The sequence below is a fragment of the Eleutherodactylus coqui genome, chromosome 13, assembly GCF_035609145.1.
Source record: "Eleutherodactylus coqui strain aEleCoq1 chromosome 13, aEleCoq1.hap1, whole genome shotgun sequence".
In the NCBI taxonomy this organism is placed as follows: Eukaryota; Metazoa; Chordata; class Amphibia; order Anura; family Eleutherodactylidae; genus Eleutherodactylus; species Eleutherodactylus coqui.
In genome coordinates, this window is record NC_089849.1 from 79,095,997 (window position 1) to 79,122,806 (window position 26,810).

At 41.2% G+C, this 26,810-nt stretch overlaps 6 non-coding genes across 6 annotated transcripts; all 6 read left to right on the top strand.

Moving 5' to 3' along the window:
* Positions 1-4,183: 4,183 nt before the first annotated feature.
* Positions 4,184-4,265, top strand: TRNAL-AAG (transfer RNA leucine (anticodon AAG)). Its single transcript has one exon. It is a non-coding gene; the product is annotated as a tRNA-Leu (tRNA).
* A 9,977-nt stretch (positions 4,266-14,242) lies between these two features.
* Positions 14,243-14,324, top strand: TRNAL-AAG (transfer RNA leucine (anticodon AAG)). Its single transcript has one exon. It is a non-coding gene; the product is annotated as a tRNA-Leu (tRNA).
* Positions 14,325-15,360: 1,036 nt separating this feature from the next.
* On the top strand, positions 15,361-15,442 carry TRNAL-AAG (transfer RNA leucine (anticodon AAG)). Its single transcript has one exon. It is a non-coding gene; the product is annotated as a tRNA-Leu (tRNA).
* A 4,390-nt stretch (positions 15,443-19,832) lies between these two features.
* Positions 19,833-19,914, top strand: TRNAL-AAG (transfer RNA leucine (anticodon AAG)). The gene has a single exon. It is a non-coding gene; the product is annotated as a tRNA-Leu (tRNA).
* Positions 19,915-20,950: 1,036 nt separating this feature from the next.
* On the top strand, positions 20,951-21,032 carry TRNAL-AAG (transfer RNA leucine (anticodon AAG)). The gene has a single exon. It is a non-coding gene; the product is annotated as a tRNA-Leu (tRNA).
* A 1,036-nt stretch (positions 21,033-22,068) lies between these two features.
* On the top strand, positions 22,069-22,150 carry TRNAL-AAG (transfer RNA leucine (anticodon AAG)). The gene has a single exon. It is a non-coding gene; the product is annotated as a tRNA-Leu (tRNA).
* Positions 22,151-26,810: the final 4,660 nt, after the last annotated feature.

Genomic DNA, 26,810 nt, shown 5'->3' on the forward strand with positions numbered 1-26,810 from the left:
TCCACGATCTTGCACTTCAAAGCCTTCAATAGCCTAGAAACATCTGAAAAAGCAGTAGTGCGGTAATACTGTTGAACTCACTTGCGTTTGCTTCCTTTCTAACTGGAGGAATGCATTTTCAGCCTTCTGCTGCCATCATTAAATATTCAGCTCGAATGCAGCAACAATTCTTCTTTTTAAATCAAATTCTGGAAAAGGATTTGTTGCCAGGAGAAATGTTCTTTATGAAATCTCTTGGACATTTTGATCCAAAATTATCCTCTTTTTCATGGTAGCATGGCCGAGCGGTCTAATGCGCTGGATTAAGCCTCCAGTCTCTTTGGAGGCGTGGGTTCGAATCCCACTGCTGCCAGTTTTCAATTTTGAAAGCTCTCAAGTTGCTTTCTGAACATTTTAGTGGTCAGAAGAACTTGCTTTTGATGATGCTCAGAAACGGACTTTTTGGCCTTTTCTGAAACCGAACAAACTCTATAAGAAAAGGCTTTTGATGATATTCCCAAGATGTTATGGCACAGATTAAGCTACCCCGATGCGCTAGCTAAGTAGACATTAGGCGCACTCCACGATCTTGCACTTCAAAGCCTTCAATAGCCTAGAAACATCTGAAAAAGCAGTAGTGCGGTAATACTGTTGAACTCACTTGCGTTTGCTTCCTTTCTAACTGGAGGAATGCATTTTCAGCCTTCTGCTGCCATCATTAAATATTCAGCTCGAATGCAGCAACAATTCTTCTTTTTAAATCAAATTCTGGAAAAGGATTTCTTGCCAGGAGAAATGTTCTTCATGAAATCTCTTGGACATTTTGATCCCAAATTATCCACTTTTTCATGGTAGCATGGCCGAGCGGTCTAAGGCGCTGGATTAAGGCTCCAGTCTCTTTGGAGGCGTGGGTTCGAATCGCACTGCTGCCAGTTTTCAATTTTGAAAGCTCTCAAGTTGCTTTCTGAACATTTTAGTGGTCAGAAGAACTTGCTTTTGATGATGCTCAGAAATTGACTTTTTGGCCTTTTCTGAAACCGAACAAACTCTATAAGAAAATTCTTTTGATGATATTCCCAAGATGTTATGGCACAGATTAAGCTACCCCGATGCGCTAGCTAAGTAGACATTAGGCGCACTCCACGATCTTGCACTTCAAAGCCTTCAATAGCCTAGAAACATCTGAAAAAGCAGTAGTGCGGTAATACTGTTGAACTCACTTGCGTTTGCTTCCTTTCTAACTGGAGGAATGCATTTTCAGCCTTCTGCTGCCATCATTAAATATTCAGCTCGAATGCAGCAACAATTCTTCTTTTTAAATCAAATTCTGGAAAAGGATTTCTTGCCAGGAGAAATGTTCTTTATGAAATCTCTTGGACATTTTGATCCAAAATTATCCACTTTTTCATGGTAGCATGGCCGAGCGGTCTAATGCGCTGGATTAAGCCTCCAGTCTCTTTGGAGGCGTGGGTTCGAATCCCACTGCTGCCAGTTTTCAATTTTGAAAGCTCTCAAGTTGCTTTCTGAACATTTTAGTGGTCAGAAGAACTTGCTTTTGATGATGCTCAGAAACGGACTTTTTGGCCTTTTCTGAAACCGAACAAACTCTATAAGAAAAGGCTTTTGATGATATTCCCAAGATGTTATGGCACAGATTAAGCTACCCCGATGCGCTAGCTAAGTAGACATTAGGCGCACTCCACGATCTTGCACTTCAAAGCCTTCAATAGCCTAGAAACATCTGAAAAAGCAGTAGTGCGGTAATACTGTTGAACTCACTTGCGTTTGCTTCCTTTCTAACTGGAGGAATGCATTTTCAGCCTTCTGCTGCCATCATTAAATATTCAGCTCGAATGCAGCAACAATTCTTCTTTTTAAATCAAATTCTGGAAAAGGATTTCTTGCCAGGAGAAATGTTCTTCATGAAATCTCTTGGACATTTTGATCCCAAATTATCCACTTTTTCATGGTAGCATGGCCGAGCGGTCTAAGGCGCTGGATTAAGGCTCCAGTCTCTTTGGAGGCGTGGGTTCGAATCGCACTGCTGCCAGTTTTCAATTTTGAAAGCTCTCAAGTTGCTTTCTGAACATTTTAGTGGTCAGAAGAACTTGCTTTTGATGATGCTCAGAAATTGACTTTTTGGCCTTTTCTGAAACCGAACAAACTCTATAAGAAAATTCTTTTGATGATATTCCCAAGATGTTATGGCACAGATTAAGCTACCCCGATGCGCTAGCTAAGTAGACATTAGGCGCACTCCACGATCTTGCACTTCAAAGCCTTCAATAGCCTAGAAACATCTGAAAAAGCAGTAGTGCGGTAATACTGTTGAACTCACTTGCGTTTGCTTCCTTTCTAACTGGAGGAATGCATTTTCAGCCTTCTGCTGCCATCATTAAATATTCAGCTCGAATGCAGCAACAATTCTTCTTTTTAAATCAAATTCTGGAAAAGGATTTCTTGCCAGGAGAAATGTTCTTTATGAAATCTCTTGGACATTTTGATCCAAAATTATCCACTTTTTCATGGTAGCATGGCCGAGCGGTCTAATGCGCTGGATTAAGGCTCCAGTCTCTTTGGAGGCGTGGGTTCGAATCCCACTGCTGCCAGTTTTCAATTTTGAAAGCTCTCAAGTTGCTTTCTGAACATTTTAGTGGTCAGAAGAACTTGCTTTTGATGATGCTCAGAAACGGACTTTTTGGCCTTTTCTGAAACCGAACAAACTCTATAAGAAAAGGCTTTTGATGATATTCCCAAGATGTTATGGCACAGATTAAGCTACCCCGATGCGCTAGCTAAGTAGACATTAGGCGCACTCCACGATCTTGCACTTCAAAGCCTTCAATAGCCTAGAAACATCTGAAAAAGCAGTAGTGTGGTAATACTGTTGAACTCACTTGCGTTTGCTTCCTTTCTAACTGGAGGAATGCATTTTCAGCCTTCTGCTGCCATCATTAAATATTCAGCTCGAATGCAGCAACAATTCTTCTTTTTAAATCAAATTCTGGAAAAGGATTTCTTGCCAGGAGAAATGTTCTTTATGAAATCTCTTGGACATTTTGATCCAAAATTATCCACTTTTTCATGGTAGCATGGCCGAGCGGTCTAATGCGCTGGATTAAGGCTCCAGTCTCTTTGGAGGCGTGGGTTCGAATCCCACTGCTGCCAGTTTTCAATTTTGAAAGCTCTCAAGTTGCTTTCTGAACATTTTAGTGGTCAGAAGAACTTGCTTTTGATGATGCTCAGAAATGGCCTTTTTGGCCTTTTCTGAAACCGAACAAACTCTATAAGAAAAGGCTTTTGATGATATTCCCAAGATGTTATGGCACAGATTAAGCTACCCTGATGCGCTAGCTAAGTAGACATTAGGCGCACTCCACGATCTCGCACTTCAAAGCCTTCAATAGCCTAGAAACATCTGAAAAAGCAGTAGTGCGGTAATACTGTTGAACTCACTTGCGTTTGCTTCCTTTCTAACTGGAGGAATGCATTTTCAGCCTTCTGCTGCCATCATTAAATATTCAGCTCGAATGCAGCAACAATTCTTCTTTTTAAATCAAATTCTGGAAAAGGATTTGTTGCCAGGAGAAATGTTCTTTATGAAATCTCTTGGACATTTTGATCCAAAATTATCCACTTTTTCATGGTAGCATGGCCGAGCGGTCTAATGCGCTGGATTAAGGCTCCAGTCTCTTTGGAGGCGTGGGTTCGAATCCCACTGCTGCCAGTTTTCAATTTTGAAAGCTCTCAAGTTGCTTTCTGAACATTTTAGTGGTCAGAAGAACTTGCTTTTGATGATGCTCAGAAACGGACTTTTTGGCCTTTTCTGAAACCGAACAAACTCTATAAGAAAAGGCTTTTGATGATATTCCCAAGATGTTATGGCACAGATTAAGCTACCCCGATGCGCTAGCTAAGTAGACATTAGGCGCACTCCACGATCTTGCACTTCAAAGCCTTCAATAGCCTAGAAACATCTGAAAAAGCAGTAGTGCGGTAATACTGTTGAACTCACTTGCGTTTGCTTCCTTTCTAACTGGAGGAATGCATTTTCAGCCTTCTGCTGCCATCATTAAATATTCAGCTCGAATGCAGCAACAATTCTTCTTTTTAAATCAAATTCTGGAAAAGGATTTCTTGCCAGGAGAAATGTTCTTTATGAAATCTCTTGGACATTTTGATCCAAAATTATCCACTTTTTCATGGTAGCATGGCCGAGCGGTCTAAGGCGCTGGATTAAGGCTCCAGTCTCTTTGGAGGCGTGGGTTCGAATCCCACTGCTGCCAGTTTTCAATTTTGAAAGCTCTCAAGTTGCTTTCTGAACATTTTAGTGGTCAGAAGAACTTGCTTTTGAAGATGCTCAGAAATGGACTTTTTGGCCTTTTCTGAAACCGAACAAACTCTATAAGAAAAGGCTTTTGATGATATTCCCAAGATGTTATGGCACAGATTAAGCTACCCCGATGCGCTAGCTAAGTAGACATTAGGCGCACTCCACGATCTTGCACTTCAAAGCCTTCAATAGCCTAGAAACATCTGAAAAAGCAGTAGTGTGGTAATACTGTTGAACTCACTTGCGTTTGCTTCCTTTCTAACTGGAGGAATGCATTTTCAGCCTTCTGCTGCCATCATTAAATATTCAGCTCGAATGCAGCAACAATTCTTTTTAAATCAAATTCTGGAAAAGGATTTCTTGCCAGGAGAAATGTTCTTCATGAAATCTCTTGGACATTTTGATCCCAAATTATCCACTTTTTCATGGTAGCATGGCCGAGCGGTCTAAGGCGCTGGATTAAGGCTCCAGTCTCTTTGGAGGCGTGGGTTCGAATCGCACTGCTGCCAGTTTTCAATTTTGAAAGCTCTCAAGTTGCTTTCTGAACATTTTAGTGGTCAGAAGAACTTGCTTTTGATGATGCTCAGAAATTGACTTTTTGGCCTTTTCTGAAACCGAACAAACTCTATAAGAAAATTCTTTTGATGATATTCCCAAGATGTTATGGCACAGATTAAGCTACCCCGATGCGCTAGCTAAGTAGACATTAGGCGCACTCCACGATCTTGCACTTCAAAGCCTTCAATAGCCTAGAAACATCTGAAAAAGCAGTAGTGCGGTAATACTGTTGAACTCACTTGCGTTTGCTTCCTTTCTAACTGGAGGAATGCATTTTCAGCCTTCTGCTGCCATCATTAAATATTCAGCTCGAATGCAGCAACAATTCTTCTTTTTAAATCAAATTCTGGAAAAGGATTTCTTGCCAGGAGAAATGTTCTTTATGAAATCTCTTGGACATTTTGATCCAAAATTATCCACTTTTTCATGGTAGCATGGCCGAGCGGTCTAATGCGCTGGATTAAGGCTCCAGTCTCTTTGGAGGCGTGGGTTCGAATCCCACTGCTGCCAGTTTTCAATTTTGAAAGCTCTCAAGTTGCTTTCTGAACATTTTAGTGGTCAGAAGAACTTGCTTTTGATGATGCTCAGAAACGGACTTTTTGGCCTTTTCTGAAACCGAACAAACTCTATAAGAAAAGGCTTTTGATGATATTCCCAAGATGTTATGGCACAGATTAAGCTACCCCGATGCACTAGCTAAGTAGACATTAGGCGCACTCCACGATCTTGCACTTCAAAGCCTTCAATAGCCTAGAAACATCTGAAAAAGCAGTAGTGTGGTAATACTGTTGAACTCACTTGCGTTTGCTTCCTTTCTAACTGGAGGAATGCATTTTCAGCCTTCTGCTGCCATCATTAAATATTCAGCTCGAATGCAGCAACAATTCTTCTTTTTAAATCAAATTCTGGAAAAGGATTTCTTGCCAGGAGAAATGTTCTTTATGAAATCTCTTGGACATTTTGATCCAAAATTATCCACTTTTTCATGGTAGCATGGCCGAGCGGTCTAATGCGCTGGATTAAGGCTCCAGTCTCTTTGGAGGCGTGGGTTCGAATCCCACTGCTGCCAGTTTTCAATTTTGAAAGCTCTCAAGTTGCTTTCTGAACATTTTAGTGGTCAGAAGAACTTGCTTTTGATGATGCTCAGAAATGGCCTTTTTGGCCTTTTCTGAAACCGAACAAACTCTATAAGAAAAGGCTTTTGATGATATTCCCAAGATGTTATGGCACAGATTAAGCTACCCTGATGCGCTAGCTAAGTAGACATTAGGCGCACTCCACGATCTCGCACTTCAAAGCCTTCAATAGCCTAGAAACATCTGAAAAAGCAGTAGTGCGGTAATACTGTTGAACTCACTTGCGTTTGCTTCCTTTCTAACTGGAGGAATGCATTTTCAGCCTTCTGCTGCCATCATTAAATATTCAGCTCGAATGCAGCAACAATTCTTCTTTTTAAATCAAATTCTGGAAAAGGATTTCTTGCCAGGAGAAATGTTCTTTATGAAATCTCTTGGACATTTTGATCCCAAATTATCCACTTTTTCATGGTAGCATGGCCGAGCGGTCTAAGGCGCTGGATTAAGGCTCCAGTCTCTTTGGAGGCGTGGGTTTGAATCCCACTGCTGCCAGTTTTCAATTTTGAAAGCTCTCAAGTTGCTTTCTGAACATTTTAGTGGTCAGAAGAACTTGCTTTTGAGGATGCTCAGAAATGGGCTTTTTGGCCTTTTCTGAAACCGAACAAACTCTATAAGAAAAGGCTTTTGATGATATTCCCAAGATGTTATGGCACAGATTAAGCTACCCCGATGCGCTAGCTAAGTAGACATTAGGCGCACTCCACGATCTTGCACTTCAAAGCCTTCAATAGCCTAGAAACATCTGAAAAAGCAGTAGTGCGGTAATACTGTTGAACTCACTTGCGTTTGCTTCCTTTCTAACTGGAGGAATGCATTTTCAGCCTTCTGCTGCCATCATTAAATATTCAGCTCGAATGCAGCAACAATTCTTCTTTTTAAATCAAATTCTGGAAAAGGATTTCTTGCCAGGAGAAATGTTCTTTATGAAATCTCTTGGACATTTTGATCCCAAATTATCCACTTTTTCATGGTAGCATGGCCGAGCGGTCTAAGGCGCTGGATTAAGGCTCCAGTCTCTTTGGAGGCGTGGGTTCGAATCGCACTGCTGCCAGTTTTCAATTTTGAAAGCTCTCAAGTTGCTTTCTGAACATTTTAGTGGTCAGAAGAACTTGCTTTTGATGATGCTCAGAAATGGACTTTTTGGCCTTTTCTGAAACCGAACAAACTCTATAAGAAAAGGCTTTTGATGATATTCCCAAGATGTTATGGCACAGATTAAGCTACCCCGATGCGCTAGCTAAGTAGACATTAGGCGCACTCCACGATCTTGCACTTCAAAGCCTTCAATAGCCTAGAAACATCTGAAAAAGCAGTAGTGCGGTAATACTGTTGAACTCACTTGCGTTTGCTTCCTTTCTAACTGGAGGAATGCATTTTCAGCCTTCTGCTGCCATCATTAAATATTCAGCTCGAATGCAGCAACAATTCTTCTTTTTAAATCACATTCTGGAAAAGGATTTCTTGCCAGGAGAAATGTTATTTATGAAATCTCTTGGACATTTTGATCCCAAATTATCCTCTCTTTCATGGTAGCATGGCCGAGCGGTCTAAGGCGCTGGATTAAGGCTCCAGTCTCTTTGGAGGCATGGGTTCGAATACCACTGCTGCCAGTTTTCAATTTTGAAAGCTCTCAAGTTGCTTTCTGAACATTTTAGTGGTCAGAAGAACTTGCTTTTGATGATGCTCAGAAATGGCCTTTTTGGCCTTTTCTGAAACCGAACAAACTCTATAAGAAAAGGCTTTTGATGATATTCCCAAGATGTTATGGCACAGATTAAGCTACCCTGATGCGCTAGCTAAGTAGACATTAGGCGCACTCCACGATCTCGCACTTCAAAGCCTTCAATAGCCTAGAAACATCTGAAAAAGCAGTAGTGCGGTAATACTGTTGAACTCACTTGCGTTTGCTTCCTTTCTAACTGGAGGAATGCATTTTCAGCCTTCTGCTGCCATCATTAAATATTCAGCTCGAATGCAGCAACAATTCTTCTTTTTAAATCAAATTCTGGAAAAGGATTTCTTGCCAGGAGAAATGTTCTTTATGAAATCTCTTGGACATTTTGATCCCAAATTATCCACTTTTTCATGGTAGCATGGCCGAGCGGTCTAAGGCGCTGGATTAAGGCTCCAGTCTCTTTGGAGGCGTGGGTTTGAATCCCACTGCTGCCAGTTTTCAATTTTGAAAGCTCTCAAGTTGCTTTCTGAACATTTTAGTGGTCAGAAGAACTTGCTTTTGAGGATGCTCAGAAATGGGCTTTTTGGCCTTTTCTGAAACCGAACAAACTCTATAAGAAAAGGCTTTTGATGATATTCCCAAGATGTTATGGCACAGATTAAGCTACCCCGATGCGCTAGCTAAGTAGACATTAGGCGCACTCCACGATCTTGCACTTCAAAGCCTTCAATAGCCTAGAAACATCTGAAAAAGCAGTAGTGCGGTAATACTGTTGAACTCACTTGCGTTTGCTTCCTTTCTAACTGGAGGAATGCATTTTCAGCCTTCTGCTGCCATCATTAAATATTCAGCTCGAATGCAGCAACAATTCTTCTTTTTAAATCAAATTCTGGAAAAGGATTTCTTGCCAGGAGAAATGTTCTTTATGAAATCTCTTGGACATTTTGATCCCAAATTATCCACTTTTTCATGGTAGCATGGCCGAGCGGTCTAAGGCGCTGGATTAAGGCTCCAGTCTCTTTGGAGGCGTGGGTTCGAATCGCACTGCTGCCAGTTTTCAATTTTGAAAGCTCTCAAGTTGCTTTCTGAACATTTTAGTGGTCAGAAGAACTTGCTTTTGATGATGCTCAGAAATGGACTTTTTGGCCTTTTCTGAAACCGAACAAACTCTATAAGAAAAGGCTTTTGATGATATTCCCAAGATGTTATGGCACAGATTAAGCTACCCCGATGCGCTAGCTAAGTAGACATTAGGCGCACTCCACGATCTTGCACTTCAAAGCCTTCAATAGCCTAGAAACATCTGAAAAAGCAGTAGTGCGGTAATACTGTTGAACTCACTTGCGTTTGCTTCCTTTCTAACTGGAGGAATGCATTTTCAGCCTTCTGCTGCCATCATTAAATATTCAGCTCGAATGCAGCAACAATTCTTCTTTTTAAATCACATTCTGGAAAAGGATTTCTTGCCAGGAGAAATGTTATTTATGAAATCTCTTGGACATTTTGATCCCAAATTATCCTCTCTTTCATGGTAGCATGGCCGAGCGGTCTAAGGCGCTGGATTAAGGCTCCAGTCTCTTTGGAGGCATGGGTTCGAATACCACTGCTGCCAGTTTTCAATTTTGAAAGCTCTCAAGTTGCTTTCTGAACATTTTAGTGGTCAGAAGAACTTGCTTTTGATGATGCTCAGAAATTGACTTTTTGGCCTTTTCTGAAACCGAACAAACTCTATAAGAAAAGGCTTTTGATGATATTCCCAAGATGTTATGGCACAGATTAAGCTACCCTGATGCGCTAGCTAAGTAGACATTAGGCGCACTCCACGATCTTGCACTTCAAAGCCTTCAATAGCCTAGAAACATCTGAAAAAGCAGTAGTGCGGTAATACTGTTGAACTCACTTGCGTTTGCTTCCTTTCTAACTGGAGGAATGCATTTTCAGCCTTCTGCTGCCATCATTAAATATTCAGCTCGAATGCAGCAACAATTCTTCTTTTTAAATCAAATTCTGGAAAAGGATTTCTTGCCAGGAGAAATGTTCTTTATGAAATCTCTTGGACATTTTGATCCAAAATTATCCACTTTTTCATGGTAGCATGGCCGAGCGGTCTAAGGCGCTGGATTAAGGCTCCAGTCTCTTTGGAGGCGTGGGTTTGAATCCCACTGCTGCCAGTTTTCAATTTTGAAAGCTCTCAAGTTGCTTTCTGAACATTTTAGTGGTCAGAAGAACTTGCTTTTGAGGATGCTCAGAAATGGGCTTTTTGGCCTTTTCTGAAACCGAACAAACTCTATAAGAAAAGGCTTTTGATGATATTCCCAAGATGTTATGGCACAGATTAAGCTACCCCGATGCGCTAGCTAAGTAGACATTAGGCGCACTCCACGATCTTGCACTTCAAAGCCTTCAATAGCCTAGAAACATCTGAAAAAGCAGTAGTGCGGTAATACTGTTGAACTCACTTGCGTTTGCTTCCTTTCTAACTGGAGGAATGCATTTTCAGCCTTCTGCTGCCATCATTAAATATTCAGCTCGAATGCAGCAACAATTCTTCTTTTTAAATCAAATTCTGGAAAAGGATTTCTTGCCAGGAGAAATGTTCTTTATGAAATCTCTTGGACATTTTGATCCCAAATTATCCACTTTTTCATGGTAGCATGGCCGAGCGGTCTAAGGCGCTGGATTAAGGCTCCAGTCTCTTTGGAGGCGTGGGTTCGAATCGCACTGCTGCCAGTTTTCAATTTTGAAAGCTCTCAAGTTGCTTTCTGAACATTTTAGTGGTCAGAAGAACTTGCTTTTGATGATGCTCAGAAATGGACTTTTTGGCCTTTTCTGAAACCGAACAAACTCTATAAGAAAAGGCTTTTGATGATATTCCCAAGATGTTATGGCACAGATTAAGCTACCCCGATGCGCTAGCTAAGTAGACATTAGGCGCACTCCACGATCTTGCACTTCAAAGCCTTCAATAGCCTAGAAACATCTGAAAAAGCAGTAGTGCGGTAATACTGTTGAACTCACTTGCGTTTGCTTCCTTTCTAACTGGAGGAATGCATTTTCAGCCTTCTGCTGCCATCATTAAATATTCAGCTCGAATGCAGCAACAATTCTTCTTTTTAAATCACATTCTGGAAAAGGATTTCTTGCCAGGAGAAATGTTATTTATGAAATCTCTTGGACATTTTGATCCCAAATTATCCTCTCTTTCATGGTAGCATGGCCGAGCGGTCTAAGGCGCTGGATTAAGGCTCCAGTCTCTTTGGAGGCATGGGTTCGAATACCACTGCTGCCAGTTTTCAATTTTGAAAGCTCTCAAGTTGCTTTCTGAACATTTTAGTGGTCAGAAGAACTTGCTTTTGATGATGCTCAGAAATGGACTTTTTGGCCTTTTCTGAAACCGAACAAACTCTATAAGAAAAGGCTTTTGATGATATTCCCAAGATGTTATGGCACAGATTAAGCTACCCTGATGCGCTAGCTAAGTAGACATTAGGCGCACTCCACGATCTTGCACTTCAAAGCCTTCAATAGCCTAGAAACATCTGAAAAAGCAGTAGTGCGGTAATACTGTTGAACTCACTTGCGTTTGCTTCCTTTCTAACTGGAGGAATGCATTTTCAGCCTTCTGCTGCCATCATTAAATATTCAGCTCGAATGCAGCAACAATTCTTCTTTTTAAATCAAATTCTGGAAAAGGATTTCTTGCCAGGAGAAATGTTCTTTATGAAATCTCTTGGACATTTTGATCCCAAATTATCCACTTTTTCATGGTAGCATGGCCGAGCGGTCTAAGGCGCTGGATTAAGGCTCCAGTCTCTTTGGAGGCGTGGGTTTGAATCCCACTGCTGCCAGTTTTCAATTTTGAAAGCTCTCAAGTTGCTTTCTGAACATTTTAGTGGTCAGAAGAACTTGCTTTTGAGGATGCTCAGAAATGGGCTTTTTGGCCTTTTCTGAAACCGAACAAACTCTATAAGAAAAGGCTTTTGATGATATTCCCAAGATGTTATGGCACAGATTAAGCTACCCCGATGCGCTAGCTAAGTAGACATTAGGCGCACTCCACGATCTTGCACTTCAAAGCCTTCAATAGCCTAGAAACATCTGAAAAAGCAGTAGTGCGGTAATACTGTTGAACTCACTTGCGTTTGCTTCCTTTCTAACTGGAGGAATGCATTTTCAGCCTTCTGCTGCCATCATTAAATATTCAGCTCGAATGCAGCAACAATTCTTCTTTTTAAATCAAATTCTGGAAAAGGATTTCTTGCCAGGAGAAATGTTCTTTATGAAATCTCTTGGACATTTTGATCCCAAATTATCCACTTTTTCATGGTAGCATGGCCGAGCGGTCTAAGGCGCTGGATTAAGGCTCCAGTCTCTTTGGAGGCGTGGGTTCGAATCGCACTGCTGCCAGTTTTCAATTTTGAAAGCTCTCAAGTTGCTTTCTGAACATTTTAGTGGTCAGAAGAACTTGCTTTTGATGATGCTCAGAAATGGACTTTTTGGCCTTTTCTGAAACCGAACAAACTCTATAAGAAAAGGCTTTTGATGATATTCCCAAGATGTTATGGCACAGATTAAGCTACCCCGATGCGCTAGCTAAGTAGACATTAGGCGCACTCCACGATCTTGCACTTCAAAGCCTTCAATAGCCTAGAAACATCTGAAAAAGCAGTAGTGCGGTAATACTGTTGAACTCACTTGCGTTTGCTTCCTTTCTAACTGGAGGAATGCATTTTCAGCCTTCTGCTGCCATCATTAAATATTCAGCTCGAATGCAGCAACAATTCTTCTTTTTAAATCACATTCTGGAAAAGGATTTCTTGCCAGGAGAAATGTTAGTTATGAAATCTCTTGGACATTTTGATCCCAAATTATCCTCTCTTTCATGGTAGCATGGCCGAGCGGTCTAAGGCGCTGGATTAAGGCTCCAGTCTCTTTGGAGGCATGGGTTCGAATACCACTGCTGCCAGTTTTCAATTTTGAAAGCTCTCAAGTTGCTTTCTGAACATTTTAGTGGTCAGAAGAACTTGCTTTTGATGATGCTCAGAAATGGACTTTTTGGCCTTTTCTGAAACCGAACAAACTCTATAAGAAAAGGCTTTTGATGATATTCCCAAGATGTTATGGCACAGATTAAGCTACCCTGATGCGCTAGCTAAGTAGACATTAGGCGCACTCCACGATCTTGCACTTCAAAGCCTTCAATAGCCTAGAAACATCTGAAAAAGCAGTAGTGCGGTAATACTGTTGAACTCACTTGCGTTTGCTTCCTTTCTAACTGGAGGAATGCATTTTCAGCCTTCTGCTGCCATCATTAAATATTCAGCTCGAATGCAGCAACAATTCTTCTTTTTAAATCAAATTCTGGAAAAGGATTTCTTGCCAGGAGAAATGTTCTTTATGAAATCTCTTGGACATTTTGATCCAAAATTATCCACTTTTTCATGGTAGCATGGCCGAGCGGTCTAATGCGCTGGATTAAGGCTCCAGTCTCTTTGGAGGCGTGGGTTCGAATCCCACTGCTGCCAGTTTTCAATTTTGAAAGCTCTCAAGTTGCTTTCTGAACATTTTAGTGGTCAGAAGAACTTGCTTTTGATGATGCTCAGAAACGGACTTTTTGGCCTTTTCTGAAACCGAACAAACTCTATAAGAAAAGGCTTTTGATGATATTCCCAAGATGTTATGGCACAGATTAAGCTACCCTGATGCGCTAGCTAAGTAGACATTAGGCGCACTCCACGATCTTGCACTTCAAAGCCTTCAATAGCCTAGAAACATCTGAAAAAGCAGTAGTGTGGTAATACTGTTGAACTCACTTGCGTTTGCTTCCTTTCTAACTGGAGGAATGCATTTTCAGCCTTCTGCTGCCATCATTAAATATTCAGCTCGAATGCAGCAACAATTCTTCTTTTTAAATCAAATTCTGGAAAAGGATTTCTTGCCAGGAGAAATGTTCTTTATGAAATCTCTTGGACATTTTGATCCCACATTATCCACTTTTTCATGGTAGCATGGCCGAGCGGTCTAAGGCGCTGGATTAAGGCTCCAGTCTCTTTGGAGGCGTGGGTTCAAATCCCACTGCTGCCAGTTTTCAATTTTGAAAGCTCTCAAGTTGCTTTCTGAACATTTTAGTGGTCAGAAGAACTTGCTTTTGATGATGCTCAGAAATGGACTTTTTGGCCTTTTCTGAAACCGAACAAACTGTATAAGAAAAGGCTTTTGATGATATTCCCAAGATGTTATGGCACAGATTAAGCTACCCTGATGCGCTAGCTAAGTAGACATTAGGCGCACTCCACGATCTTGCACTTCAAAGCCTTCAATAGCCTAGAAACATCTGAAAAAGCAGTAGTGCGGTAATACTGTTGAACTCACTTGCGTTTGCTTCCTTTCTAACTGGAGGAATGCATTTTCAGCCTTCTGCTGCCATCATTAAATATTCAGCTCGAATGCAGCAACAATTCTACTTTTTAAATCAAATTCTGGAAAAGGATTTCTTGCCAGGAGAAATGTTCTTTATGAAATCTCTTGGACATTTTGATCCAAAACTATCCACTTTTTCATGGTAGCATGGCCGAGCGGTCTAAGGCGCTGGATTAAGGCTCCAGTCTCTTTGGAGGCGTGGGTTCGAATCCCACTGCTGCCAGTTTTCAATTTTGAAAGCTCTCAAGTTGCTTTCTGAACATTTTAGTGGTCAGAAGAACTTGCTTTTGAGGATGCTCAGAAATGGACTTTTTGGCCTTTTCTGAAACCGAACAAACTCTATAAGAAAAGGCTTTTGATGATATTCCCAAGATGTTATGGCACAGATTAAGCTACCCCGATGCGCTAGCTAAGTAGACATTAGGCGCACTCCACGATCTTGCACTTCAAAGCCTTCAATAGCCTAGAAACATCTGAAAAAGCAGTAGTGCGGTAATACTGTTGAACTCACTTGCGTTTGCTTCCTTTCTAACTGGAGGAATGCATTTTCAGCCTTCTGCTGCCATCATTAAATATTCAGCTCGAATGCAGCAACAATTCTTCTTTTTAAATCAAATTCTGGAAAAGGATTTCTTGCCAGGAGAAATGTTCTTTATGAAATCTCTTGGACATTTTGATCCCACATTATCCACTTTTTCATGGTAGCATGGCCGAGCGGTCTAAGGCGCTGGATTAAGGCTCCAGTCTCTTTGGAGGCGTGGGTTCAAATCCCACTGCTGCCAGTTTTCAATTTTGAAAGCTCTCAAGTTGCTTTCTGAACATTTTAGTGGTCAGAAGAACTTGCTTTTGATGATGCTCAGAAATGGACTTTTTGGCCTTTTCTGAAACCGAACAAACTGTATAAGAAAAGGCTTTTGATGATATTCCCAAGATGTTATGGCACAGATTAAGCTACCCTGATGCGCTAGCTAAGTAGACATTAGGCGCACTCCACGATCTTGCACTTCAAAGCCTTCAATAGCCTAGAAACATCTGAAAAAGCAGTAGTGCGGTAATACTGTTGAACTCACTTGCGTTTGCTTCCTTTCTAACTGGAGGAATGCATTTTCAGCCTTCTGCTGCCATCATTAAATATTCAGCTCGAATGCAGCAACAATTCTTCTTTTTAAATCAAATTCTGGAAAAGGATTTCTTGCCAGGAGAAATGTTCTTTATGAAATCTCTTGGACATTTTGATCCAAAATTATCCACTTTGTCATGGTAGCATGGCCGAGCGGTCTAAGGCGCTGGATTAAGGCTCCAGTCTCTTTGGAGGCGTGGGTTCGAATCCCACTGCTGCCAGTTTTCAATTTTGAAAGCTCTCAAGTTGCTTTCTGAACATTTTAGTGGTCAGAAGAACTTGCTTTTGAGGATGCTCAGAAATGGACTTTTTGGCCTTTTCTGAAACCGAACAAACTCTATAAGAAAAGGCTTTTGATGATATTCCCAAGATGTTATGGCACAGATTAAGCTACCCCGATGCGCTAGCTAAGTAGACATTAGGCGCACTCCACGATCTTGCACTTCAAAGCCTTCAATAGCCTAGAAACATCTGAAAAAGCAGTAGTGTGGTAATACTGTTGAACTCACTTGCGTTTGCTTCCTTTCTAACTGGAGGAATGCATTTTCAGCCTTCTGCTGCCATCATTAAATATTCAGCTCGAATGCAGCAACAATTCTTCTTTTTAAATCAAATTCTGGAAAAGGATTTCTTGCCAGGAGAAGTGTTCTTTATGAAATCTCTTGGACATTTTGATCCCAAATTATCCACTTTTTCATGGTAGCATGGCCGAGCGGTCTAAGGCGCTGGATTAAGGCTCCAGTCTCTTTGGAGGCGTGGGTTCGAATCGCACTGCTGCCAGTTTTCAATTTTGAAAGCTCTCAAGTTGCTTTCTGAACATTTTAGTGGTCAGAAGAACTTGCTTTTGATGATGCTCAGAAATGGACTTTTTGGCCTTTTCTGAAACCGAACAAACTCTATAAGAAAAGGCTTTTGATGATATTCCCAAGATGTTATGGCACAGATTAAGCTACCCCGATGCGCTAGCTAAGTAGACATTAGGCGCACTCCACGATCTTGCACTTCAAAGCCTTCAATAGCCTAGAAACATCTGAAAAAGCAGTAGTGTGGTAATACTGTTGAACTCACTTGCGTTTGCTTCCTTTCTAACTGGAGGAATGCATTTTCAGCCTTCTGCTGCCATCATTAAATATTCAGCTCGAATGCAGCAACAATTCTTCTTTTTAAATCAAATTCTGGAAAAGGATTTCTTGCCAGGAGAAATGTTCTTTATGAAATCTCTTGGACATTTTGATCCCAAATTATCCACTTTTTCATGGTAGCATGGCCGAGCGGTCTAAGGCGCTGGATTAAGGCTCCAGTCTCTTTGGAGGCGTGGGTTCGAATCGCACTGCTGCCAGTTTTCAATTTTGAAAGCTCTCAAGTTGCTTTCTGAACATTTTAGTGGTCAGAAGAACTTGCTTTTGATGATGCTCAGAAATGGACTTTTTGGCCTTTTCTGAAACCGAACAAACTCTATAAGAAAAGGCTTTTGATGATATTCCCAAGATGTTATGGCACAGATTAAGCTACCCCGATGCGCTAGCTAAGTAGACATTAGGCGCACTCCACGATCTTGCACTTCAAAGCCTTCAATAGCCTAGAAACATCTGAAAAAGCAGTAGTGCGGTAATACTGTTGAACTCACTTGCGTTTGCTTCCTTTCTAACTGGAGGAATGCATTTTCAGCCTTCTGCTGCCATCATTAAATATTCAGCTCGAATGCAGCAACAATTCTTCTTTTTAAATCACATTCTGGAAAAGGATTTCTTGCCAGGAGAAATGTTATTTATGAAATCTCTTGGACATTTTGATCCCAAATTATCCACTCTTTCATGGTAGCATGGCCGAGCGGTCTAAGGCGCTGGATTAAGGCTCCAGTCTCTTTGGAGGCATGGGTTCGAATACCACTGCTGCCAGTTTTCAATTTTGAAAGCTCTCAAGTTGCTTTCTGAACATTTTAGTGGTCAGAAGAACTTGCTTTTGATGATGCTCAGAAATGGACTTTTTGGCCTTTTCTGAAACCGAACAAACTCTATAAGAAAAGGCTTTTGATGATATTCCCAAGATGTTATGGCACAGATTAAGCTACCCTGATGCGCTAGCTAAGTAGACATTAGGTGCACTCCACGATCTTGCACTTCAAAGCCTTCAATAGCCTAGAAACATCTGAAAAAGCAGTAGTGCGGTAATACTGTTGAACTCACTTGCGTTTGCTTCCTTTCTAACTGGAGGAATGCATTTTCAGCCTTCTGCTGCCATCATTAAATATTCAGCTCGAATGCAGCAACAATTCTTCTTTTTAAATCAAATTCTGGAAAAGGATTTCTTGCCAGGAGAAATGTTCTTTATGAAATCTCTTGGACATTTTGATCCAAAATTATCCACTTTTTCATGGTAGCATGGCCGAGCGGTCTAATGCGCTGGATTAAGGCTCCAGTCTCTTTGGAGGCGTGGGTTCGAATCCCACTGCTGCCAGTTTTCAATTTTGAAAGCTCTCAAGTTGCTTTCTGAACATTTTAGTGGTCAGAAGAACTTGCTTTTGATGATGCTCAGAAATGGCCTTTTTGGCCTTTTCTGAAACCGAACAAACTCTATAAGAAAAGGCTTTTGATGATATTCCCAAGATGTTATGGCACAGATTAAGCTACCCTGATGCGCTAGCTAAGTAGACATTAGGCGCACTCCACGATCTCGCACTTCAAAGCCTTCAATAGCCTAGAAACATCTGAAAAAGCAGTAGTGCGGTAATACTGTTGAACTCACTTGCGTTTGCTTCCTTTCTAACTGGAGGAATGCATTTTCAGCCTTCTGCTGCCATCATTAAATATTCAGCTCGAATGCAGCAACAATTCTTCTTTTTAAATCAAATTCTGGAAAAGGATTTCTTGCCAGGAGAAATGTTCTTTATGAAATCTCTTGGACATTTTGATCCCACATTATCCACTCTTTCATGGTAGCATGGCCGAGCGGTCTAAGGCGCTGGATTAAGGCTCCAGTCTCTTTGGAGGCGTGGGTTCAAATCCCACTGCTGCCAGTTTTCAATTTTGAAAGCTCTCAAGTTGCTTTCTGAACATTTTAGTGGTCAGAAGAACTTGCTTTTGATGATGCTCAGAAATGGACTTTTTGGCCTTTTCTGAAACCGAACAAACTCTATAAGAAAAGGCTTTTGATGATATTCCCAAGATGTTATGGCACAGATTAAGCTACCCTGATGCGCTAGCTAAGTAGACATTAGGCGCACTCCACGATCTTGCACTTCAAAGCCTTCAATAGCCTAGAAACATCTGAAAAAGCAGTAGTGCGGTAATACTGTTGAACTCACTTGCGTTTGCTTCCTTTCTAACTGGAGGAATGCATTTTCAGCCTTCTGCTGCCATCATTAAATATTCAGCTCGAATGCAGCAACAATTCTTCTTTTTAAATCAAATTCTGGAAAAGGATTTCTTGCCAGGAGAAATGTTCTTTATGAAATCTCTTGGACATTTTGATCCAAAATTATCCCCTTTTTCATGGTAGCATGGCCGAGCGGTCTAATGCGCTGGATTAAGGCTCCAGTCTCTTTGGAGGTGTGGGTTCGAATCCCACTGCTGCCAGTTTTCAATTTTGAAAGCTCTCAAGTTGCTTTCTGAACATTTTAGTGGTCAGAAGAACTTGCTTTTGATGATGCTCAGAAACGGACTTTTTGGCCTTTTCTGAAACCGAACAAACTCTATAAGAAAAGGCTTTTGATGATATTCCCAAGATGTTATGGCACAGATTAAGCTACCCCGATGCGCTAGCTAAGTAGACATTAGGCGCACTCCACGATCTTGCACTTCAAAGCCTTCAATAGCCTAGAAACATCTGAAAAAGCAGTAGTGTGGTAATACTGTTGAACTCACTTGCGTTTGCTTCCTTTCTAACTGGAGGAATGCATTTTCAGCCTTCTGCTGCCATCATTAAATATTCAGCTCGAATGCAGCAACAATTCTTCTTTTTAAATCAAATTCTGGAAAAGGATTTCTTGCCAGGAGAAATGTTCTTTATGAAATCTCTTGGACATTTTGATCCCACATTATCCACTTTTTCATGGTAGCATGGCCGAGCGGTCTAAGGCGCTGGATTAAGGCTCCAGTCTCTTTGGAGGCGTGGGTTCAAATCCCACTGCTGCCAGTTTTCAATTTTGAAAGCTCTCAAGTTGCTTTCTGAACATTTTAGTGGTCAGAAGAACTTGCTTTTGATGATGCTCAGAAATGGACTTTTTGGCCTTTTCTGAAACCGAACAAACTCTATAAGAAAAGGCTTTTGATGATATTCCCAAGATGTTATGGCACAGATTAAGCTACCCTGATGCGCTAGCTAAGTAGACATTAGGCGCACTCCACGATCTTGCACTTCAAAGCCTTCAATAGCCTAGAAACATCTGAAAAAGCAGTAGTGCGGTAATACTGTTGAACTCACTTGCGTTTGCTTCCTTTCTAACTGGAGGAATGCATTTTCAGCCTTCTGCTGCCATCATTAAATATTCAGCTCGAATGCAGCAACAATTCTTCTTTTTAAATCAAATTCTGGAAAAGGATTTCTTGCCAGGAGAAATGTTCTTTATGAAATCTCTTGGACATTTTGATCCAAAACTATCCACTTTTTCATGGTAGCATGGCCGAGCGGTCTAAGGCGCTGGATTAAGGCTCCAGTCTCTTTGGAGGCGTGGGTTCGAATCCCACTGCTGCCAGTTTTCAATTTTGAAAGCTCTCAAGTTGCTTTCTGAACATTTTAGTGGTCAGAAGAACTTGCTTTTGAGGATGCTCAGAAATGGACTTTTTGGCCTTTTCTGAAACCGAACAAACTCTATAAGAAAAGGCTTTTGATGATATTCCCAAGATGTTATGGCACAGATTAAGCTACCCCGATGCGCTAGCTAAGTAGACATTAGGCGCACTCCACGATCTTGCACTTCAAAGCCTTCAATAGCCTAGAAACATCTGAAAAAGCAGTAGTGCGGTAATACTGTTGAACTCACTTGCGTTTGCTTCCTTTCTAACTGGAGGAATGCATTTTCAGCCTTCTGCTGCCATCATTAAATATTCAGCTCGAATGCAGCAACAATTCTTCTTTTTAAATCAAATTCTGGAAAAGGATTTCTTGCCAGGAGAAATGTTCTTTATGAAATCTCTTGGACATTTTGATCCCACATTATCCACTTTTTCATGGTAGCATGGCCGAGCGGTCTAAGGCGCTGGATTAAGGCTCCAGTCTCTTTGGAGGCGTGGGTTCAAATCCCACTGCTGCCAGTTTTCAATTTTGAAAGCTCTCAAGTTGCTTTCTGAACATTTTAGTGGTCAGAAGAACTTGCTTTTGATGATGCTCAGAAATGGACTTTTTGGCCTTTTCTGAAACCGAACAAACTCTATAAGAAAAGGCTTTTGATGATATTCCCAAGATGTTATGGCACAGATTAAGCTACCCTGATGCGCTAGCTAAGTAGACATTAGGCGCACTCCACGATCTTGCACTTCAAAGCCTTCAATAGCCTAGAAACATCTGAAAAAGCAGTAGTGCGGTAATACTGTTGAACTCACTTGCGTTTGCTTCCTTTCTAACTGGAGGAATGCATTTTCAGCCTTCTGCTGCCATCATTAAATATTCAGCTCGAATGCAGCAACAATTCTTCTTTTTAAATCAAATTCTGGAAAAGGATTTCTTGCCAGGAGAAATGTTCTTTATGAAATCTCTTGGACATTTTGATCCAAAACTATCCACTTTTTCATGGTAGCATGGCCGAGCGGTCTAAGGCGCTGGATTAAGGCTCCAGTCTCTTTGGAGGCGTGGGTTCGAATCCCACTGCTGCCAGTTTTCAATTTTGAAAGCTCTCAAGTTGCTTTCTGAACATTTTAGTGGTCAGAAGAACTTGCTTTTGAGGATGCTCAGAAATTGACTTTTTGGCCTTTTCTGAAACCGAACAAACTCTATAAGAAAAGGCTTTTGATGATATTCCCAAGATGTTATGGCACAGATTAAGCTACCCCGATGCGCTAGCTAAGTAGACATTAGGCGCACTCCACGATCTTGCACTTCAAAGCCTTCAATAGCCTAGAAACATCTGAAAAAGCAGTAGTGCGGTAATACTGTTGAACTCACTTGCGTTTGCTTCCTTTCTAACTGGAGGAATGCATTTTCAGCCTTCTGCTGCCATCATTAAATATTCAGCTCGAATGCAGCAACAATTCTTCTTTTTAAATCAAATTCTGGAAAAGGATTTCTTGCCAGGAGAAATGTTCTTTATGAAATCTCTTGGACATTTTGATCCCACATTATCCACTTTTTCATGGTAGCATGGCCGAGCGGTCTAAGGCGCTGGATTAAGGCTCCAGTCTCTTTGGAGGCGTGGGTTCAAATCCCACTGCTGCCAGTTTTCAATTTTGAAAGCTCTCAAGTTGCTTTCTGAACATTTTAGTGGTCAGAAGAACTTGCTTTTGATGATGCTCAGAAATGGACTTTTTGGCCTTTTCTGAAACTGAACAAACTCTATAAGAAAAGGCTTTTGATGATATTCCCAAGATGTTATGGCACAGATTAAGCTACCCTGATGCGCTAGCTAAGTAGACATTAGGCGCACTCCACGATCTTGCACTTCAAAGCCTTCAATAGCCTAGAAACATCTGAAAAAGCAGTAGTGCGGTAATACTGTTGAACTCACTTGCGTTTGCTTCCTTTCTAACTGGAGGAATGCATTTTCAGCCTTCTGCTGCCATCATTAAATATTCAGCTCGAATGCAGCAACAATTCTTCTTTTTAAATCAAATTCTGGAAAAGGATTTCTTGCCAGGAGAAATGTTCTTTATGAAATCTCTTGGACATTTTGATCCAAAATTATCCACTTTGTCATGGTAGCATGGCCGAGCGGTCTAAGGCGCTGGATTAAGGCTCCAGTCTCTTTGGAGGCGTGGGTTCGAATCCCACTGCTGCCAGTTTTCAATTTTGAAAGCTCTCAAGTTGCTTTCTGAACATTTTAGTGGTCAGAAGAACTTGCTTTTGAGGATGCTCAGAAATGGACTTTTTGGCCTTTTCTGAAACCGAACAAACTCTATAAGAAAAGGCTTTTGATGATATTCCCAAGATGTTATGGCACAGATTAAGCTACCCCGATGCGCTAGCTAAGTAGACATTAGGCGCACTCCACGATCTTGCACTTCAAAGCCTTCAATAGCCTAGAAACATCTGAAAAAGCAGTAGTGTGGTAATACTGTTGAACTCACTTGCGTTTGCTTCCTTTCTAACTGGAGGAATGCATTTTCAGCCTTCTGCTGCCATCATTAAATATTCAGCTCGAATGCAGCAACAATTCTTCTTTTTAAATCAAATTCTGGAAAAGGATTTCTTGCCAGGAGAAATGTTCTTTATGAAATCTCTTGGACATTTTGATCCCAAATTATCCACTTTTTCATGGTAGCATGGCCGAGCGGTCTAAGGCGCTGGATTAAGGCTCCAGTCTCTTTGGAGGCGTGGGTTCGAATCGCACTGCTGCCAGTTTTCAATTTTGAAAGCTCTCAAGTTGCTTTCTGAACATTTTAGTGGTCAGAAGAACTTGCTTTTGATGATGCTCAGAAATGGACTTTTTGGCCTTTTCTGAAACCGAACAAACTCTATAAGAAAAGGCTTTTGATGATATTCCCAAGATGTTATGGCACAGATTAAGCTACCTCGATGCGCTAGCTAAGTAGACATTAGGCGCACTCCACGATCTTGCACTTCAAAGCCTTCAATAGCCTAGAAACATCTGAAAAAGCAGTAGTGCGGTAATACTGTTGAACTCACTTGCGTTTGCTTCCTTTCTAACTGGAGGAATGCATTTTCAGCCTTCTGCTGCCATCATTAAATATTCAGCTCGAATGCAGCAACAATTCTTCTTTTTAAATCAAATTCTGGAAAAGGATTTCTTGCCAGGAGAAGTGTTCTTTATGAAATCTCTTGGACATTTTGATCCCAAATTATCCACTTTTTCATGGTAGCATGGCCGAGCGGTCTAAGGCGCTGGATTAAGGCTCCAGTCTCTTTGGAGGCGTGGGTTCGAATCGCACTGCTGCCAGTTTTCAATTTTGAAAGCTCTCAAGTTGCTTTCTGAACATTTTAGTGGTCAGAAGAACTTGCTTTTGATGATGCTCAGAAATGGACTTTTTGGCCTTTTCTGAAACCGAACAAACTCTATAAGAAAAGGCTTTTGATGATATTCCCAAGATGTTATGGCACAGATTAAGCTACCCCGATGCGCTAGCTAAGTAGACATTAGGCGCACTCCACGATCTTGCACTTCAAAGCCTTCAATAGCCTAGAAACATCTGAAAAAGCAGTAGTGTGGTAATACTGTTGAACTCACTTGCGTTTGCTTCCTTTCTAACTGGAGGAATGCATTTTCAGCCTTCTGCTGCCATCATTAAATATTCAGCTCGAATGCAGCAACAATTCTTCTTTTTAAATCAAATTCTGGAAAAGGATTTCTTGCCAGGAGAAATGTTCTTTATGAAATCTCTTGGACATTTTGATCCCAAATTATCCACTTTTTCATGGTAGCATGGCCGAGCGGTCTAAGGCGCTGGATTAAGGCTCCAGTCTCTTTGGAGGCGTGGGTTCGAATCGCACTGCTGCCAGTTTTCAATTTTGAAAGCTCTCAAGTTGCTTTCTGAACATTTTAGTGGTCAGAAGAACTTGCTTTTGATGATGCTCAGAAATGGACTTTTTGGCCTTTTCTGAAACCGAACAAACTCTATAAGAAAAGGCTTTTGATGATATTCCCAAGATGTTATGGCACAGATTAAGCTACCCCGATGCGCTAGCTAAGTAGACATTAGGCGCACTCCACGATCTTGCACTTCAAAGCCTTCAATAGCCTAGAAACATCTGAAAAAGCAGTAGTGCGGTAATACTGTTGAACTCACTTGCGTTTGCTTCCTTTCTAACTGGAGGAATGCATTTTCAGCCTTCTGCTGCCATCATTAAATATTCAGCTCGAATGCAGCAACAATTCTTCTTTTTAAATCACATTCTGGAAAAGGATTTCTTGCCAGGAGAAATGTTATTTATGAAATCTCTTGGACATTTTGATCCCAAATTATCCACTCTTTCATGGTAGCATGGCCGAGCGGTCTAAGGCGCTGGATTAAGGCTCCAGTCTCTTTGGAGGCATGGGTTCGAATACCACTGCTGCCAGTTTTCAATTTTGAAAGCTCTCAAGTTGCTTTCTGAACATTTTAGTGGTCAGAAGAACTTGCTTTTGATGATGCTCAGAAATGGACTTTTTGGCCTTTTCTGAAACCGAACAAACTCTATAAGAAAAGGCTTTTGATGATATTCCCAAGATGTTATGGCACAGATTAAGCTACCCTGATGCGCTAGCTAAGTAGACATTAGGCGCACTCCACGATCTTGCACTTCAAAGCCTTCAATAGCCTAGAAACATCTGAAAAAGCAGTAGTGCGGTAATACTGTTGAACTCACTTGCGTTTGCTTCCTTTCTAACTGGAGGAATGCATTTTCAGCCTTCTGCTGCCATCATTAAATATTCAGCTCGAATGCAGCAACAATTCTTCTTTTTAAATCAAATTCTGGAAAAGGATTTCTTGCCAGGAGAAATGTTCTTTATGAAATCTCTTGGACATTTTGATCCAAAATTATCCACTTTTTCATGGTAGCATGGCCGAGCGGTCTAATGCGCTGGATTAAGGCTCCAGTCTCTTTGGAGGCGTGGGTTCGAATCCCACTGCTGCCAGTTTTCAATTTTGAAAGCTCTCAAGTTGCTTTCTGAACATTTTAGTGGTCAGAAGAACTTGCTTTTGATGATGCTCAGAAATGGCCTTTTTGGCCTTTTCTGAAACCGAACAAACTCTATAAGAAAAGGCTTTTGATGATATTCCCAAGATGTTATGGCACAGATTAAGCTACCCTGATGCGCTAGCTAAGTAGACATTAGGCGCACTCCACGATCTCGCACTTCAAAGCCTTCAATAGCCTAGAAACATCTGAAAAAGCAGTAGTGCGGTAATACTGTTGAACTCACTTGCGTTTGCTTCCTTTCTAACTGGAGGAATGCATTTTCAGCCTTCTGCTGCCATCATTAAATATTCAGCTCGAATGCAGCAACAATTCTTCTTTTTAAATCAAATTCTGGAAAAGGATTTCTTGCCAGGAGAAATGTTCTTTATGAAATCTCTTGGACATTTTGATCCCACATTATCCACTCTTTCATGGTAGCATGGCCGAGCGGTCTAAGGCGCTGGATTAAGGCTCCAGTCTCTTTGGAGGCGTGGGTTCAAATCCCACTGCTGCCAGTTTTCAATTTTGAAAGCTCTCAAGTTGCTTTCTGAACATTTTAGTGGTCAGAAGAACTTGCTTTTGATGATGCTCAGAAATGGACTTTTTGGCCTTTTCTGAAACCGAACAAACTCTATAAGAAAAGGCTTTTGATGATATTCCCAAGATGTTATGGCACAGATTAAGCTACCCTGATGCGCTAGCTAAGTAGACATTAGGCGCACTCCACGATCTTGCACTTCAAAGCCTTCAATAGCCTAGAAACATCTGAAAAAGCAGTAGTGCGGTAATACTGTTGAACTCACTTGCGTTTGCTTCCTTTCTAACTGGAGGAATGCATTTTCAGCCTTCTGCTGCCATCATTAAATATTCAGCTCGAATGCAGCAACAATTCTTCTTTTTAAATCAAATTCTGGAAAAGGATTTCTTGCCAGGAGAAATGTTCTTTATGAAATCTCTTGGACATTTTGATCCAAAATTATCCCCTTTTTCATGGTAGCATGGCCGAACGGTCTAATGCGCTGGATTAAGGCTCCAGTCTCTTTGGAGGTGTGGGTTCGAATCCCACTGCTGCCAGTTTTCAATTTTGAAAGCTCTCAAGTTGCTTTCTGAACATTTTAGTGGTCAGAAGAACTTACTTTTGATGATGCTCAGAAACGGACTTTTTGGCCTTTTCTGAAACCGAACAAACTCTATAAGAAAAGGCTTTTGATGATATTCCCAAGATGTTATGGCACAGATTAAGCTACCCCGATGCGCTAGCTAAGTAGACATTAGGCGCACTCCACGATCTTGCACTTCAAAGCCTTCAATAGCCTAGAAACATCTGAAAAAGCAGTAGTGTGGTAATACTGTTGAACTCACTTGCGTTTGCTTCCTTTCTAACTGGAGGAATGCATTTTCAGCCTTCTGCTGCCATCATTAAATATTCAGCTCGAATGCAGCAACAATTCTTCTTTTTAAATCAAATTCTGGAAAAGGATTTCTTGCCAGGAGAAATGTTCTTTATGAAATCTCTTGGACATTTTGATCCCACATTATCCACTTTTTCATGGTAGCATGGCCGAGCGGTCTAAGGCGCTGGATTAAGGCTCCAGTCTCTTTGGAGGCGTGGGTTCAAATCCCACTGCTGCCAGTTTTCAATTTTGAAAGCTCTCAAGTTGCTTTCTGAACATTTTAGTGGTCAGAAGAACTTGCTTTTGATGATGCTCAGAAATGGACTTTTTGGCCTTTTCTGAAACCGAACAAACTCTATAAGAAAAGGCTTTTGATGATATTCCCAAGATGTTATGGCACAGATTAAGCTACCCTGATGCGCTAGCT